Below are 13,119 nucleotides of genomic sequence, written 5' to 3'. Positions count from 1 at the left end.
AGTTCACTAGAAATTCTTACTAGATTTGGTTCGTTTTTCTAGTTTTGATACATTGACTTTCAGATTCTAGGTTTATCTTTCGCATTGTTAGTTAGTTAATAGATATTTAATTAGGAATGACACTTAGCTTAGTTATTTAACTTGCAACCGTAACTTAAATATCTTAGTTTTTAGATTTATTGCGTTGGTTGGTTTAGTAGTGGTTCTCCTACTGAGTTGTAGTCTGGGTGCCAATCACGATGGTCAAGGTCGTGACAAAGTTGGTATCTGAGCCTAGGTTTGTTGATATCAATTTACCAAAATGAGTCTAATAGAGTCTCGCAGAATGAAACGAAGAGCCTTTACTTTTCTTCAAGATGCTATAGGACTTTAGAAAATCTCTATTTTCTCTTATCTCCTTCGTGGTATGACTTGATTCCAATTGGTATTTGGCGATTTAAATTGGTATATAACTTCTTTCACTCTCCTATCCACAGATGGTTTATACTAGGTATTAGGCCCGTAGCTCCTGCTAATGCTCCAGCTGATGAACCCGCATCCAGAGGTCGCGGTCGAGACAAAGGTAGAGGAAGATATAGGGTTAGATACCATGGGAGAGTGGCACGTATTATGAATGAGGTGCCAAACCACTATGTTCTAGTGAATGAGAACCCTCCAGTGCATAACAAAGAGATAGAAGAGGAAGTTGAGTTTGAGAATGTTAAGGAGGTTGAAAATGAGGAAGGAGTGTAGGACGAAGCTAAAGGAATCCCTCCCATTGATCCGGTGTTAGCTCAACAAATCATGTCATTTTTGAAAAGGTTGGCTGGTCGAGGGATGATTCCACCTACTCAAGTTCCCGCTAATCCTCTTGTTGCTACACTGAACCCAAGACAATTGGAGAGGTAGGTAATGATGCTTTCTTGTGTCCTTTGCTGGGATCTGTGATGACCAGTAAATAACATGATATGTTTACCATGTTTTTGATGCTCAAGTCCCCAATATTTCTTGGTTCTGAGACAGATAATGCTTGTGAGATCATATTGAATTGTTATGAGAGGTTGCGTAAATTAGGTATCGTTCACTAACATGGAGTTGACTTCGTGTCTTTTCAACTTCAAGGTGAGGAAAAGCAATGGTGGAGAGATTATATGGAATGCACTTGGACCCACTTTCATGCGTTGTTCTTAGAGAAGTATGGGCTTATGACTTTGAGAGATCGTAAGAAGGATAAGTTTATGGCATTAGAAAAGGGTAGTATGTCTGTGGTTGATTACGAAGCCAAGTTCCATCCTTTATATAGATATTCTACCCAATTGGTTACTACTGAAGAGGAGAGGATCCAATTATTTGTTAAAGGTTTGGATTCTGAGCTACAAGTGTTATCCGTTAACATAACTTCTGCAGGAAGGAGATTCAATGAAGTGACTGATTATGCCAAGAAGGTGGAGGGGGTGAAGCGAGACGGTCAAGCTAGGGCATTGTTTAAAAGGGCCAAGAGTTTTGGAAATTTTAAGGGCTCCTATGCTAGAGGATCCGGTCGACCTACCCTCGTGGCCAAGCAAATTCAATTTGCCATGCCCGTCTCTATTAGTAACTATTCGACGACTACTTATAATAATTTTTTGGTTGATCAGACTGTTAGGCACGTGGTGGGTAGTAGACCATCTAGCGGACACACTTGCTTTAGTTGTGGGGAACTCAGGTACATGATGAGGAACTGTTCACAACCGTGTTAGCTTGAGTTTGAACAACAACCTTCTCGAGCAATTGTACCCACGGAAAATGGTAATAATGGTAGGGTACATACACAAGTAGGACAGGAGGAAATCAGTGAGGTCGTGGAGGTAGAGGAAATAGTAAGGGAGCTATAGGTAATGTACAACCAGGAAGGAAGGTAGCTCACGTTGATGATAGAGCTCAACGTTATGCCTTTACGCGAAAGAATAAGGCAGATGCGTCCAATGCAGTGATCATATGTACTATTCTTGTATGTGAGCAAATGGCTAATGTATTATATAATTCGAGTTACACCTATTCTTATGTGTCTGTGAGATTTGACTCTGATTTTGAGATGTTGTGTGATATTCTTGATGATCCTATACGTGTTACTACCTTGGATGGCGAGTTAATCATTGTCACTCATTTTTATTATGCTTTCCCTATATTGTTTATGGGATTTCAGACTTTGGTTGATTTTGTGATATTGGATATGGCTGAGTTCGACATAATCTTAGGCATGACTTGGTTATATCCCCATTATGTTGTTCTTAATTGTAATAATAAGTCTGTGACTCTAGAAATTTTTGGAAGGGAAAAATTAGATAAGGAAGGGGTGTACGAGCCTAAGCAAGTTAAGGTTATATCCTCCATTCGGGCTAGTAAATTAGTAAAACAAGGTTGTTTAACTTATTTGGTTTATGTTAAGGATGTCAAGATTGAAGCTTCATCCATTGGGTCTATTCCGGTTGTGTCCGAATTTAATAAAGTTCTACTAAATGATTTTCCCGGCATGCCTCCGGATAGAGACATATATTTTTGTAGTGACGTAGAGCCTGGTACACGCCCCATTTCTATACCTTCATATTGAATGGCTTCGGCGGAGTTGAGGGAGCTTAAGTCTCAAATCCAAGAGCTTCTTGATAAGGCTTTTATTATTTTAGTGCTTCCCCGTGGGTGCTTCAGTTTTACTAGTTAAGAAGAAGGATGGTAGCATGATGATGTGCATAGATTACCGACAGTTGAATAAGGTTACTATTCGAAATAGGTACCCCTTGCCTAGGATAAATGATCTTTATGACCAACTACAAGGTGCAACAATTTTCTCTAAGATTGATTTAAGATTTGGGTATAATCAATCGAATATTAGGCCTGAAGATATACCCAACACGACGTTTATGACTCGTTATGGGCACTATGAATTTTGGGTTATGTCGTTTGGGTTGACTAATGCGCCTGCATCTTTCATGAGCTTGATGAATGGAGTGTTCAAGCCCTTTCTTGAATCTTTTGTGATAGTCTTTATTGATGACATTTTGGTGTATTCAGAAAGTGAAGAAGAATATGCTAACAATCTTTGTACTATTTGGGTATCCTTAGAAAGCAAAAGTTATATGTAAAATTTTTCAAGTATGAAGTTTGGTTGTATTTTCGGGGCATGTGGTGTCAAAAAAAGAGGTAAGTGTGGATCTCCAAAAGGTTGAAGCGGAGGAGAATTGGGTAAGGCCTAGTTCGCTGATGGAGGTTAGGAGTTTCGTGGGACTTGCTAGTTACTATCATCGTTTGGTTAAGAATTTTGCTTCAATTGCTACTCACTTGACCAATCTGACCAAAAAGAAGGTATCGTTTGAACGGAGTAGAAATGTGAGAGGAACTTCCAAAAGCTTAAGACTCTTTTGACCATCACGCCCATTCTAGCATTATCTATTGTGGGTAAGGACTTGATTGTCTATTGTAATGCTTCACATTCAGGATTGGATGTTGTATTGATGCTGGATAAGAATGTTATAGCTTATGCCTTGCGTCAATTGAAGTTTCACGAGAGAAATTATCCCACTCATGATATGGATTTGGTAGCGGTGGTATTTTCTCTTAAGATCCGATGACATTATTTGTTTGGAGTTATGTGTGAGGTAATTATTGATCATCGTAGTTTTCAGCATGTATTCACCCAAAAGGATTTGAATTTGAGACAACGAAGATTGATGGAATGACTCAATGATGATGATGTGACTATTAAATACCATCTAGGTAAGGCAAATGTAGGGTAGTCGCTTTGAGTCAAAAAACGGTAAGTATGGTTAGTTTAGCTCACTTGAGTGGAACCAAGTGACTCTTGTCCAAGGAAATTCAGACCTTAGGTCTATGTTTGTACAGTTGGGAATTTCTGAAAGTGGTGGGTTGTTAGCTAGCATTGAAGCTAAGTCCATGTTCATAGAGGAAATCAAGGTCAAGCAATTTGAAGATAGAGATTTAGATGAGCTTAGAACAAAGATTTCCACAAGTAAGTCTCAAGGAACCACTCTTGATGCGGATCGTGTGCTCAACTACAAGGGTAGAATGTGTGTTCCAAGAGTCGATGATTTGTTCTCAAGATTTTTGGTGGAGGCTCATGACTCACGCTATTCTATTCACCCGGGTTTGACCAAGATGTATAGAGATCTGAAACGAGTTTATTGGTGGTCGGGTGTGAGACAATACATTGAGAAGTTTTTGGGCAAGTGTCAGAATTTTCACAAGTGATATATGAACATCAAAGGCCTGCGGGTCTACTTCAAAAGATGCCAATTCCGAAATGAATGTGGGAAAGGATAGCCATGGATTTTGTGGCTGGTTGTAGGACACCGGAATATATATGACCTAAGCTAGAGCTTAACCTAATGAATTATGACCTAAATAGGGGTAACTACAGTGTTAAGTGCGAGTCGTTGAAGTTGGGGGAATTAGAGATGAAAAACAAAGAAAAGATTCGGACGGACAGAATTCGGGAGTGGCCGCGCGTCGCGCTCTTGTCCTAAAATATTGGAAATTTTCTCCGTGACATGAAGCTGACAGATGGTGTTCTGCCTCAAATAGATGTTTCAAAAAAAAATGGTTAATGATTGCATGTCGCAGACCCACCTTCAATTCTTGAAGAAATAGGGATTTCAATAAAAGTCAAGTTGGACATCTATGTTAAAGTCCAACTAGTGTAGGGGTATTTTGGGTGGGTTAATATATATAGTTTATGGTCATTTTTCACCCATTCCCCAATCATAAACACAATCACTCAATTAGAATCCAAAAAAAATATAGAAGCTCTTCCATCTCTCTAGTTTCTCTCTCTCCTCAAACCTCCATTGAAGAACATTGGAGCTCCAAGAAGAGGATCAATTATCAAAGCTTTAACTTCAATGTATTGGATAATTCTTCATTAAGGTATGTATTATTTAACTCCTGGAATTTCTTTCCCCAAGAGGTCCCCTCAAAGATGTTTTCAGAATCCCCCAAATATCAAGGTTTTTTCTCCACACATAGGTCTTCTTTTAAAACTAAAACAATATGGATCAATTATGGTAAATTATGATTACTTAGGGTTTTTAGGTGTATAACGATGCGTATTTGTTGTTGTTCAATTGAATTTCCCTTGGACCCATGTTCTTTCCTAATTTTATAAATCTTAGATTTTAATTGGTGAATTAGTTGAAGATGATGCATATATCAATTGTTATGTTGGTGTTAATTGTGTTGTTATTTCATGAATTACATACTATTATGTATTGTTAGTGTTGTTGACCTAATTCCTTAAATATCCATGAATGTCCCTTTCCTCTTAACCCTAATTCTTAAATTATGTTGATTTATGATTGAAGGTGATGTGATTGAGTATGTTTTTGTGTAATTTACTATTTTTTGATGATGATAATTGATTTTATGGATAAATATCATGGTTTGGGTTGAAGCCTTGGAAGGGTATATTATAGGTTATTGGTAAGACCTTCAAGGTCATGAGTTGGCTTCTCTTAGGTAATGTTGATTACTTGAAGTGTGAATGATGAGGTTATGAATGTGTGATAATGCTATGAATATAATGGTTGTAAGAGGATGATACATGTGCTATTATGAGGGGTTAAAGGTAACTTCCATATACATCTTATGATTAAGTTGTGAAGTGATGTTCTCACATGATGTTGGGTTTGTGCTGAAAGGACTTTCTCATCTTAAAACCTATGAGCTATGAACATGTTATATGAGGGGTTAAACTCCTAAGACCTATGTTATTTATTAGTGTTAAGGAAGTATTAAAGACACTTCAAAAAGGGAATTTATCTTAGCATCGAGTTAACATGCCAATGAGAGGTGTTCTTTCCCAAAGGAAGAAAAATTCACTCGATTTTCTCAAGAGGTGAAAACTACAATGCTCATTAGCATAAAGAGGGTTTCTAGTAACAACCTCCTAGTTACTTAACTATGTGCCCCGTAGAAAACCTTAGCTAGTGTATCCACCTAGATTTTATATGAATGTATATTTCTTACCTTTGAAAGTAGGACACCCTCCTTTCGGTGTGAGGGTGATGACATCGACTTACATGAGCTCACATGGTCTAGGTAGATTATGGCGAAGTTTCCCGAATGTTTAAATGAACGAATGAAACTAAGAAAATGAACACTAACTAGGATTACTTAAGTGGTGTTGCTTAGTGTAGGTAAGGGTATAAGACTTTACCTATACATTTTACTACCGGACCTTTAGGGGAATTCTAGGGTGAGTTATTTATGTATGTATGCTATAAAAATATGCATGATGTTGGTCTCATATGGTATGTATGATGTCTGTTTTACTTGATATACATGATGTTGGTCTAAATTGGGATGCTTGTTGTTGACTATACTTGAGATGATGATGTATGATGTAAACGACAATGTTTGTGGTCTCTTCGTTTGTTTACTTTGTTTATGTGGGGTTATGGGGCTTAAAATACACATTGCACTAATAGACATGGATGGAGGTTATGAGTAAGTTCTTGTAATATATGGATGAAATGGACTCTATATATGAAAGTTGTCTATGGTTGTTATGATTTTACTCTTGAACATGAATATGAATATGTCTTATTGTTGTTGTGATATGGACTTGTATATGTTCTTGGAATGTGCATAAAGGCTTTTTTAAGTGAAATTAGCATGTTTGTAAATAAATGTCCCTTTGTTCATGTTTTCAAATGTTTTACTGTCATATGTTTCCATACTTAGTACATGTGGTTTGTACTAACCCATATCTCTTCTATTTCTACATAAATCTAGGTTAGGGCCATTGAGGTTATTCATTGTCATTTTCTCAAGATGCTTGGATTGTTTCCGAAGTTGGTGAGTCCTAAGTCCGAGGACAAAACCCTACGATTCTAACTTTTGTGTTTTGCTTACGTTGAAATATGTTGTTCTACTTCTCCTATTTCAAGGACTATGTTGTATTCATTTTATAAGACTTGTATTGCTGTAAGGGCTAAGTCTCAATTATCATACTCTTATGTTTATATGTCAATGTTATATAGTTATAGTTTCTATTTTGATATATGAAGTGAAGTTGAACTTCAAATGAAAAGTTCTAATCATTCCACTTTTATTATGTCTATGATGCAATGATGAATACTAAGGATTTGTGTAAGACCTCATCGAGGATGAAGACGTCATTTACGACTAGGGGGGGCTCTCGGGTCCTGAGAAACTTGGTATTAGAGCATGAGAGTGAATAAATCTTAGAAATGATGTCTCACCAAACCACATCTACATAGAGTCTTGTTCATAATTATGAAGCGCGCCAAAATTATTAATGCGAGTCTATGTGATGCTTAGGAAATTCTCATTTCTTAGGTATTCTTAATTCATGCCTAAAGATTCTAAACTCTATGTGTCCTTTTCTTCTAATCCTTTTCTTGTTGATATAGACTATGACTTCTAGAAGGGCAGCCATAAGAAGGGTTGAAGAGGAGATTGCAAATGCGAGAGTTCCTCCCCAAGGCAACCAAGCTCCTCCTCAAGAGCAAGTTCCTCTAGGTGGGCAAGCTCTAGTCAATCCTTCGGTCATGAGAGATGGAGAGATAAGAGAGGCTTTCCAAAACTTGACTCAAGTCATGACTAATTAAGCTCAGGCCGTAACTTCTCAAGCTCAAGCTATGACGACTCAAGCAAATTGGGAAGTTGAACCTCGTGTGAATTAAAATGGTAGTACCATGGCTTCACGTTTGAGGGACTTCAGTAGGATGAATCCTCCAATGTTTTTTGGGTATAAGGTAAATAAAGATCCTCAAGACTTTCTGAATGAGGTTTATAAGATCTTGTTTGTTGTGGAGTTGAGTTCAAATGAGAAGGACGAGCTATCCGCTTATCAACTCAATGATGTGGCTCAAACTTGGTACACTCAATGGAAAGACAATAGGACTTTGAGAGTGGGTTCCATAAGTTGGGAAGTCTTTAGGATGGCACTTCTTGATATGTTCTTTCTAAGGGAGAAAAGAGAGGCCGAAGTGGAAGAATTCATCAAACTTCATCAAAGAGGTATGAGTGTTCAAAAATACACTTTGAAATTTATCAAGTTGTCCAAGTATGCTTTGTCTTTGGTGTCTTATTCTAGAGATTAAATGAGTCATTTTTGTAATGGGTGTGCTTAATGATCTTATGGAAGAGTGTCATGCAGAAATGCTTCATGACAACATGTACCTTTCTTATTCCATGGTGCATGCTAAACAAGTTGAGTAGGCTTAAGAGGAAAATAGGAATGCTAAGAGGGCAAGGCCCTATGATACAGTTACTTCTAAGAGTAAGTTCAAAATCCAAGACAAACCAAAAATTAAGAAGATATTCTCCAACAAAGTTCCTTCTAATTTCTCAAAGACTAGCAACGATAGGGTGTCTAACCCTAAGCCTGAAGAGGGAAAAGGTGGTGGTTCACAAAGTGAGAAACCTAATTATGCCAAGTGTGACAATAGACAAATGGGAAAATGTTTAGTGGGAACGTATAATTGTATAGGTTGTGGAAAGAGTTGATACATGGTGAAATATTGTCTGATGGACAAGACTCAAGGAAGGGAGATTAACCAAGCACAAGAAGTGGTCTTAATTCTGATGCTCCTAAGAAGAATCACTTATATGCTCTCAAATCTAGGGGTAATCAAGAAGATTCTCCCGATGTTGTTATCGGTATGTTGCAAGTATTTTCAATTAATGGGTATGCATTACTAGATCTCGGTGCCACTGTATCTTTATCAACTCTTTAGGTGGCTATGAACTTTGATATTCTCTTCGATGTCTTAGTTGAACCTTTTTCGGTTTCTAACCCAGTAGGTGACTACGTTGTTTCTAAAAGAGTCTCTAGGAGTTGTCCCAATATTATTATCCAATAGAGTTACATTGGTTGATTTGGTAGAACTTGACAACTTGGACTTTGATGTCATATTGTGGATGGATTGGTTACATGCTTGTTTTGCTTCAATTGATTATAGTAAAAGAGTACTTAAATTCCATTTTCCAAATGAACCCTTTTTAGAATGGAAGGGGGGGGGGACTCAATCCCTAGAGGTCAAATTATTTCATGTCTAAAAGCTTGTAATATGATTTCTAAGGGATGTATCTATCATATCGTGAGGGTCAAGGACATTGGGTACGAGGCTTCTCCATTAGAGTCAGTCCCCTTAGTGAAGGATTTTCCGAAATTCTTCCACGATGACTTGACCTGAATTCATCTCGAATGGGAAATAAATTTCGGCATAGATTTGTTGTTAGATACTCAAATGATATCAATTCCTCCTTACTGAATGACTCCGGCTGAGTTGAAAGAATTGAAAGCTCAACTCAAAGATTTTCTTTGACAAGGGCTTTATACAATCAAATATATCTCTATGAGGTGCTCCGGCATTATTTGTGAAGAAGAATGATGGGTTTCTTAGGATGTGTATTGACTGACGACAACTAAACAAGGTCATTATAAAGAACAAGTATCCTCTCCCTATAATTGATGGTTTGTTTGATCAACTTTAAGGGGCGAGTAACTTTTCAAAAATTGACTTGAGGTCGATATTCTAAAATTGGCTTTTAAAACAAGATATGGTCATTATAAGTTCCTAGTCATGTCCTTTGGTCTAAATAATGCCCTGACGGCTTGTATGGACCTTATAAATAGGGCATTTTTGAAGTATCTTAACTTATTTGTTGTTGTCTTTATTGATGATATCTTGGTATATTCTAAGAGTGAGGGTGAATATGTGGGTCATTTGAGGATAGTATTCCAAGTTCTCATGGATAGTAGACCTTTTGCTAAGTTTAGTAAATGTGAATTTTGTTTGAGATTGGTTGCCTTTCTTGGCCACATTGTTTCAAGTGAGGGTAAAGAGGTTTATCCAAGGAATACGAAACCAATTAAGAATTGGCCTAGACCCCTAAGTCCTACTGACATTCAAAGCTTTTTGTGTTTAGCCGGGCACTATAGGAGGTCTGTAGATGGCTTTTCATCTATTGCTTCTCCTTTGACAACCTTAACCCAAAAGAAAGTTAAGTTTGAGTTGTCGGAGGCTTGACCTTATCGGAGGGTACTGAAGGATTTTCTATGTATTGTGATGCTTCTCGAGTAGGTTTGGGTTGTGTCCTTATGCAACATTGCAAGGTGATAACATATGCCTCTAGACAACTCAAGGTGAATAAGAAGAACTACCCAACTCATGACCTTGAACTAGAGGCCGTAGTGTTTGCTTTTAAAATATGGAGACACTATCTATATGGAGTGCATGTATATGTATTCACCGATCAAAAGAGTCCCCAATATGTGTTTACCCAAAGAGAGTTAAACCTTTGACAAAGAAGGTGGTTATATATTTTTAAATATTGTGATATGAGTGTGCTTTACCAACCCCGGAGAGCCAATGTAGTTGCAGATGCTTTGAGACGAAGGTCTATGGATAGTTTGGCCTATGTTGTCGATGGTAAGAAGGAGTTAGTAAAAGATGTGAATAGATTGTCCTAGATGGGTGTTCGACTTAAAGATTCTCCAAAAGGGGGTTCCATGGTTCATCATAACTCTGAGTCATCTTTAGTGGTTGATGTGAAGGCAAATCAACATCCTAATCCTTTATCGATGGAGTAGAATGATACGGTTCTTAGTAAAGCTAATGAGTCCTTCTCCGAAGGGGGGATGGGGTACTTAGGTATCAAGTTAGGTTGTGTGTACCGGATTTGGATGAATTAAGAAGACAAATTTTGGAAGAAGCCCATGGTTCGCGATATTCCATTGATATGGGAGCCACCAAGATGTACCATGACTTGCAGGAGATCTATTGGTGGAATGGTTTGAAGAAGGATATAGGAGTTTGTGGCTAAATGTCCAAATTGTAAACAAGTCAAGGCCGAACATCAAAGACAGGGAGGTCTGTATTAAGATATAGCTATCCCCACTTGGAAGTGGGAAGATGTTAATATGGATTTAGTTGTGGGTTTTCCTTATACACGAAGGCAAAATGATTCGATTTGGGTTATTGTTGATAGGTTGAACAAATCAAACCATTTTATTCCCATCAAAGCTACTTATTCTGTGGAAGAATAAGCTAGATTATATCTTAAGAAGATTGTAAGAATGCATGGAGTTCCCTTGTATATCATTTTGGATAGGGGTACTCAATCTACTTTTTATTTTTGAAAAGCATTCCAAAGTGGTCTTGGTACCAAGGTGAAACTTATTACCACATTATATCCATAAACAGATGGTTTAGCGGAACGAACCATCCAAACCTTAAAAGATATGTTGAGGACACGTGTCATTGACTTCGAGGGTAATTGGGATGGACGATACCATTGATCAAATTTTCCTACAATAATAGTTATCACTCATGTATTGCAATGGAACCTTTGAGCCCTTTATATGAGGAGATGTAGATCTCCAATTGGGTAGTTTGAGATAGGTGAGTTTACTCTAATAGGTCCTTAATTAGTTTATGAGGCCGTCGAGAAAGTCCGGCTCATAATAGATAGATTGAAGACGACTCAAAGTCGGCAATAATCTTATGCCGACAATAGTAAAAGGTACCTTGAGTCTATGGTAGGTGACTTGGTCTATTTGAGGATATCCCCCATGAAAGGGGTGATGAGGTTTGGTAAAAAAGGGAAATTGCATCCCAGTATGTGGGGCCATATGAGATTTTGAGACATGTCGTAAGTGTCGCCTATGAGTTGAAATTACCTATTGAGTTAGTTTCGGTGCACTCGGTGTTCCATGTATCAATGCTCAAGAAGTGTACAAGCGATCTGGTGTCTATCCTTTTTCTAGAAGGTTTAGGGGTTGATACTAATGTTTCCTATAAAGAGGTCCCGGTTGAAATTTTAGTTCGGCAAGTGAAAAATTTGAGGAATAATGAAGTAGCATCTGTAAAGGTTCTTTGGAAGAATCATTTTGTGGAAAGGGCAACTTGGGAGGTTGAGGCCGATATGATATCCCGCTATCCTCATCTTTTTCCTCTTAGTCCTAGCCAAAGTTGAGGTTTAGTTTCTCTTAGATGAGATATATGAATAAAGTTGAGCTTATGATGATTTTCTAATATGTGCATATTTATACGCTTAAATGACACCTCGCTAAAGAAGTATAGGCGGTCGTAATCAATCAGATAACCCAACTAGTAGGTTAGAGTCAATCCCACGAGGAAAACGGTTTATACTAAACTTCAATGTACATTATGTCTATCTAGCCAAGGTCTTTCCAAAAACAAGTAATTAAAAGGGGGGGGGGGGGTTTGTGAAACAAATTTCTTAAACACTTCTAAGCTAACAAGTGAATGAAAGAAAAAAAATGAGTTTTTTTCAAGTTGTGAGACTAACGAGGGTATATGTGTTCCCAATAGGTTCATAACGCCGTATCCCTAGAAATATCAATTCTTCCATAATGTTTTGCATGTAAAGTGGTAAGTTATGTATCTCTAAATCCGTGGTCCGGCATCTAGAGAATTTCACCCCGTACATTGATCCAACTACGTGTGTATAAGCTACTAACCCTTACCTTTAATTTATATTGGACATCATAATCGATGTATGACTTAGTTATCACTTTGCACCAATAGACACTAGCCTATTAGATAGTATCCCACTAAGTCTATGTTGATAATTCTTTTCCTATTACTACCTCCTTGGACCGGCAAGTAGCAACAAAATGAGTTCTAACGTTGGCCATTGTTAAAAGACTTCTATCCAAAATAATTATCAATACATGCAAGAACCTATTAGAGAATTGCTTATTTGCTAGGTTTACTTTGTTAATTATCATGGTTCCCACAACCCTAATTGTGGATTTAGTTACCCATGCAAGAAAGATCACAATTCATAATTTTTAAGGAAGAAATAATGAACATACTTCAACAATAAGAATAAACCCAAAAGATCAACTTGAAATTACAAGATAAATCTTCAAACCAAATCAGGAAATTGAATTATTGCCAAAGTTTGCAAAAATCAATATTCAAACAAAACAAGAACAATACTAACAATGTCTAACCCCAAAAACGAGGTTTTAATCCCCATTTATAGAAAACATTATCCAAAATTAAGAGGAATTGAAATAAGGAAAGTTTTTCCAAAAACATGGCATTGATCGACGACCCCTACTAATGGACCATCGATGGAACGACAGTT

This window comes from Solanum pennellii, chromosome 4 (genome assembly GCF_001406875.1).
Source record: "Solanum pennellii chromosome 4, SPENNV200".
Taxonomy (NCBI): Eukaryota; Viridiplantae; Streptophyta; class Magnoliopsida; order Solanales; family Solanaceae; genus Solanum; species Solanum pennellii.
The sequence above is the reverse complement of the archived record's forward strand: the minus strand, read 5'-3'. Positions refer to the sequence as shown.